At 44.2% G+C, this 6,539-nt stretch overlaps 1 non-coding gene across 1 annotated transcript; it reads right to left on the reverse strand.

The window, feature by feature from the left end:
• Positions 1-620: 620 nt before the first annotated feature.
• trnai-uau (transfer RNA isoleucine (anticodon UAU)) lies at positions 621-714 on the reverse strand. Its single transcript has 2 exons — positions 677-714; positions 621-656 (listed from the first exon to the last, which is right to left on the reverse strand). It is a non-coding gene; the product is annotated as a tRNA-Ile (tRNA).
• Between the last annotated feature and the right edge of the window lie 5,825 nt (positions 715-6,539).

Genomic DNA, 6,539 nt, shown 5'->3' on the forward strand with positions numbered 1-6,539 from the left:
TCTTTACATCAGAGTTACTGATTAAATGTTTATGCTGTGGTCACAGGAAAAACTCCCGAAGCTTCCGAAACTCCCGTGGCTTTTCTGTGGCTCTGTTTCCTCTCTTCCCTTCCTCCTGCACGCTGCCAGTTTGTAACCTTGTTTTAAATGTTGCTCTGAGCGAGGGCATTCTACAGTCTCAGAACCCTACCGTTTCATTGATTGATTTCTATGTTTATTAATTATGAAATTCCTTGAGCTACAATGGCAGCGCTTGCGACAATACATTAAAAAGCGGTTTATTGGAAACACGTTGAGACCATAGTTTGGCTTTGCACAGAATTGAAACTATATCACTCAAGATTGACTGTTATATTTGCAATAAACTGTATATTGTTATAAATGTTGGCTCATTAGTTCCGTAGTGTTAGATGAGAAATTGTTTGATCCCTCATTTATCGCATGTGGGGAACAGACACGGGTATTCATTGAGAAATAGCCCACAGATTGTCACTGAGATAACAAGGAGTGAGAGAGACAGACAGCACCGTGATACATGGCGGAATATACAAGACAGATGGATAAATAGAAAACGGCCTCAGAGTCTGCAATGTACAAACATCACGTGCAAAATCATCGGCTGCTCGAGGTGAGGCTCGAACTCACAACCTCGGCATTTCCCGGGCCTGCACTGTCATATAAGTACCGCGTGCTAACCAATTGCGCCACTAGAGCGGCATGCCCTACGGTATCAGTGTTCCCATCATAGAGCTGCCTGTTCCATCTGTCTTACAAGCAAGAAGATAAAGATTCATCGAATCATTCCACACAGAAGGAAGCTGTTCATCCCATCGTGTCAGTGCCGGCTCTCTGCAAGAAGCCTTCAGTTATTGCGACTCCATACATTTTCGCCATAGACGTGTTTTATTTTCGTGTGCAATTCATTTTGTTATTTGTAATGAATTTGGATGTCCTTGCGGGAAATATATAAATATATCTGTGCATCTATCTGCGATTTGTAAATTACATTGTGTGCAACCTTGATAATCACATTATTTGTGTTCATATCTTTGATTTTATAAATGTACTTGTTTTATGTCTGTTTTCTTTATGAATTTATCTCTAAGTATCGCTGTGGTATAATTGTATTTACGTTTATTTGCGAGGTGTTTAAAAGTAACATAGATACAAAGGTATGCACAGAAAATACATTTATAACAAATACAGATGCTCCACAATACTATTATAAATAACTTTGTTGCATTCAAATGCATAAATACTAACACAGATATACAAAATATATTTATATCCCACAGAACAAATTGCAACAGAGACACCAAACTATATTTAGTGTTATCACTAATCAAAGAACATTTTACTCTCTACGGTCCTCAGCTATTTCTGGTGTGCCTGTGTTTCCTGTGCTTGTGCTCGGTGTAAGGGAAGGTTTGGGCGAGCCGAGGTATATCGTTTCCCAAGGATGGGCTGAAATGTAGTGTCTGAGGCCACGGTCACTGCTATCGTTGATATATAATAATCATCTGGACTTGTGTATAAAGGCATAATTACAACATCTACAGATGTTCATCCTGGTACACAAATCCACTGCCAAATTAGTTCAATCCCTCACCCGCCCCAGTAGTTAACCTTCCCGCGAGCTCTATTGATGTACAACCCGACGTACTGTAACAGGTCACTCTTGCGCCAGAACTGGTCCCAATGCCCCCGGATTCTGGAGCACAACCTCGTGCACCGTTTATCCAGACACACGTTGCCATTTCTAAATTCAATTGCGCGGTGCACTGGAAATAATCCATAGAATACCTTTGTGGTCCTGCTCATTAATTTCCTCTATTGCACTTGAAACTCTGACTAAAGGAACTCATCCCCTTCTTTCCTTATGACAATGGTTAGCACATAGATCACGGCTGCTCCCCTTCACCTCTCAGAATGTTCTGCACCTACTCAGTGATGTTCATTACCTGGCAGCAAGGAGGATGCACACCACGCATGACTCACGTTTGCCGATACAGAAAGGTACTGCCTGTTGAATCCCCAATGCCGTCAATTTATGTTACTTTTTAGCTTCAAAAGCAAAGTACTGCGAATCCTGTAAATCTGAAATGAAATCAGAAAATGTAGGATATACTCATCCCAGTCAGACAGCATCTCTCGAAAAAAAATTCTGATGACGGGTTTGTGATTAAATGTCATTGACGTGAAGCTTCAACAATGCAATCCAGACACTGTCCGATATTGTAATCCTAAAGCGCCAGTTTGTGGGTATTGAAACCAATCCAGATACCACGCATGAATCTGGGAGCTAAATTGTTGTTGTTGTTCTTGTCAAGTCGCAACAGCAGAGGACTGCAATAAAATGTACAAGTCTTTAAGATAAATCATATGTTTTACAGTTAATAAAACGAGCCAGTTTGAAAAGACATTCAATCTACAAAATGGTTAACTTGTGCCGTTTAATTTCCGCTATGGGAGCCGGGGATAAATACAGGCTTTGTCTGTTTTTTAAATTGCAGTTCACTGCTGTTGCCACTAGTTTACTTTGAACAGTCTCCATTTGAACATTCTCACAGAGGCTGTCTGACTGGTTCACGAATCCCGATATCAATTTTTACTCACCCCTGTGACCACCACTTAGTGTTTCGGATGCAGCGCTCTATTCTCGTCGACACAGTTTCGATGCCCGTTCCGGGATTTATTAAATTAAATTGAAGCTTATTAAATTAATTTCATAACACTCTGTGAAAGATTAATAATTATTGCAATCGCCATTCACAACATGTCATATTCTGTTTCAGACTGAGGGAAATGCATGGCAACAGAGAGCCTGCCAAACTTGAATCTGATTTTGTGCTTTGCGTGTGATGAAATTCCAGCCGGTGTCATCTCACAGAGTGTATTCTAAGACACTGGTTAATAAATGTTCATTGATTATTACAGCAAGAATCTGCTGCAGCCATTTTAAAATTTAACAGGAACGGCCGAATGTCGCTTAATTTTCACAGTTGGAAGTAACTAAACCCTTGAGCTTCATCTGGTGCAAGTGCTAAATAATGGGCCAACAATTACGGTCTCTAAGGGAACGTACGATGTCAGCATGCACCTGTTCTCAGAGCGCGATGCGCATTGGCCGAAAGCCAGCACTTGAACAGTCAAAATGGCTTTTCATCTATCCAACGCATCCCCGAGAGAAGAAGCTTTGCGGTCGGAGATTTGCGCTATTTTTCCAACTCTTGCCCAGAATATCTCCTTCAAAATCTTAAGCCTGGTAAAGGTGACAGAGAGATAGACAGGCAGGGGGAGACCGTTGTGTGAATGTCACAGAGACAGACAGACATACAAGGGTTTGTGATGGAGAGGATACAGTCCGGAGAGACAGAAAGCGAGAAGACAGATTGTGACAGAGAGAGAGAACGACAGCCTAGGGGGTGGGGAGACAGAATGTGTTAATTATGGTGGGGGATGTAAAGACCGTCAATACTGACGGGAGGGGGCGGCAAGTCGACCGACGGGGTGAGAAGCGGGTGGAGACAAACTGCGGGTGGGGGGGGCGGAGATACGATGGCTAACAAAGAGAGAGATAGACGTGGAAGGCAGAAGGGAGGAGGCAGGAGAGGGAGAATGATCGAAGGGCGGGAATGCGTGACAGATATGAGAGGCAGACGGGGAAGACTGACGGAAGGCAGACAGAGAGCGACAGACAGGGGCAGACGAGGGTGAATGTTGGAAGGGAGACAGTAAGTGACAGACAGGGTCGGCAGACGGGAGCTAGCCAGAAAGATAGCAAACTGGGCTGATATAGAGATGAAGAGAGACAGACAGATGGTGGGGGAGGCAGTGAGAATGAGAGAGAGCGGTTGAGACAGAGGTTTAAGAGACAGAAAAATAGAGATTTGGCTGAAACAATCGGGGTAGACAGGGGGAGACGACGAGAGATACAGATGGGGGAGAAAGCACCGGCAGACAGGTGAGGAGACAGAGACAGAGAGAGAGGCATACAGGAGAGACAGGACCAGAAAGACCTACGAGGAAGGAGAATGAGAGAGCCATATGGGGATCAGAGCGAGAGACAGACACGGGTAGGAGAGTGGCAAAATAAACTGATGGAGACAGGCGGTGGAAAAATACAGATGTCAAGACAGAGAGAGGCAGGTGGGGAGAAAGAAGGAGGAGGCAGACGAGTAATACACCGAGAGTGAGAGAGAGAGAAATCGTACGGTAGCAGAGTGGGAATTTTACTGAACTCCTAATCCAGAGGCCTGGTCCAAAGTTTCCAAGATAAAACTTGAGATCCTGCAAAGGCAGCTGAGGAATTTAAATTCAGTTAATTGCATCAATCTGAATTTAAAGTGCTAGTATAAGAAATGACTATGATAATACTGGAGTGTCGTAACAATCCATCTGGTTCACTAATAGCCTTTAGGGGATGAAGGGGAGAGTGATACAGCAGACGGAAACGGGCAAGTCAAAAATAGAACAGACGAACCAGACAGACACAGCAAAGTTCGGGAGAGAGACAGCCAGACAGGGGAGACAGCGAGGGTGACAAACGGTGGAGTTAAACAGGAGGGAGACAGGGATGTCGCGACAGAGGCAGGCAGTAAGATAAATAGTTTGACAGACTGTGGGGCCAGAGGGTACGAGAACTGCAAGGGACAGACTGGAGAGACAGACGGGAGAGGGGTGGAGGGGGAGAGACTAATGGGCACAAACGGGGAGAAGGAAATAGAGATAACAGCAGAGGAAAGAAAAAGACAGTGGGAGTCAGAGGGAGAGACAGGTGGGAGGGGCACAAAGAAAGACAGACGGGGGTTACACACGTGGCGAGAAAGCCGACGGAGTGATAGATAGGAGGAGAGAGTGTTGGAAACAGATGGCGAGACAGAAAGAAAGACAGAAGTGAGGAGACAGAGAAAGAAAAATAAACGGGGAGACTCTTTCCAATCTCGCTCTCTCGTCCAATTTTAGTGAATAACAATGTAACTGGCACTGTAAATAGTATCGTGGAACATAAAGTTGCAAAGAGACGTTTATTAAGTGTTTCCGAAATAAACTGTGCAGTTATAGGTCCCTGTGGCGAAGGGTAAATTATTCCACATTGAACCTAAGAACGATGGATCAGAGTATATTATACTTAGACACTGTGCCTGACAATGATATTTAGGGGTGCAAGTACTGTAATCTCTCCTAATCCTCCGGCTTTTGCTGGTCATAATTCACCTGTCTTTTGAACACCAAATGCCCCTGGATCTGAAACTCCTAATTTCGTGTAGCCGGTGTCTGAATTCCCCATGTTTCAGAAGCTCCTTATCCCTCTGTTTCATGAGCTCCTTATCCCTCTGTTTTAGGAGCTCGTTATCCCTCTGTTTCAGAAGCTCCTAATTCCCCTGTTTCAGGAGCTCGTTATCCCTCTGTTTCAGGAGCTCCTTATCCCTTTGTATCAGGAGCTCCTAATTCCATGTTTCGAGCTCCTTATTCCCCTATTTCTGGAGCTCCTAATTATCCATTTTCTTGGACTCCTCATTGCTCTGATTCAGCTGCTTCTAGTTCCCCAGTTTCAGGAGCTCCTCATTTCCCTGTGTCATGAACTCCAGATTATCCTCTTTCTGGCGCTCCAATTCCACTGTTTCTGCAGCTGCTCGTTCTACTGTTTCATTAGCTTCTTTGTCCCCTGTTTTGGAGTAACTAATGTCCCTGTCGTTGGAGCTCATATTTCCCCTGTATCAAGTGACCCTAATTCATCTCTTTCTTTAACTTCTATCTCTCCTTTTCTGCTGCTCCTAATTCCCCTGCTATAAAAGGTAAAGTGCTGGAGCTCTTAATTTTCCTCTTCCTAATTACTTTATTTCTAGAGCTCCTCCTTTCCCTGATTATGATGCCCTCTCCTAACTCCCCAGTATTTAGAGCTAAGAACTGGAGCGGTCTAGCAATTTCTCTGCTTGTGGAGCTCTCTACGAATTTTCAGGTTTCTGTAATGATCTCCTAATTCGCCTGTTTCTGGTGGCCCTTCATAATTCCCTCGTATCCGGAGGTCCTGATTCCCCTGTTTCTGTTGATCCTCATTCTCCGTGTTTCTGGAGATTCTAATTCAACTGTTTCTTGATTCTATTTCCTCTCATTTTAGGGCACTCTCATTCCGCTGTTTCTGGAGATCAACCAATGCTGCTGTTTCTGGAGATCCTAATTCCCCTGTTTCTGGAGCTTCAAATTTCCCTGTTTGCAGAGCTCCTACTTCCCCTGTTTCTGCTGCCCCATCCCAATTCACAATTTTTATGAATATCCTAACTCCGCTGTTCCAGCAGCTCCGACTTCTGCTGTATCTGGTGCATTTAATTCCACGTGTGTACAGTCACTCACCTGAGGTACTGGAAAGCCGTTTGCTTTAAGAAGCGGATGGCACATTTACAACATTGTCGATCTGGTTGCATAGGCAGGACAAGCGGTGAAGTGGACATTCTTGCAAGATATTTCTGCTTGGATGCAAAAAGCAGGAAATTGAATGGGTAACGTTGCTGCAAACGGGAGACGAGGTGGCCCAGAGT

The sequence above is a fragment of the Pristiophorus japonicus genome, unplaced genomic scaffold (assembly GCF_044704955.1).
Source record: "Pristiophorus japonicus isolate sPriJap1 unplaced genomic scaffold, sPriJap1.hap1 HAP1_SCAFFOLD_37, whole genome shotgun sequence".
NCBI classification, from domain to species: Eukaryota; Metazoa; Chordata; class Chondrichthyes; family Pristiophoridae; genus Pristiophorus; species Pristiophorus japonicus.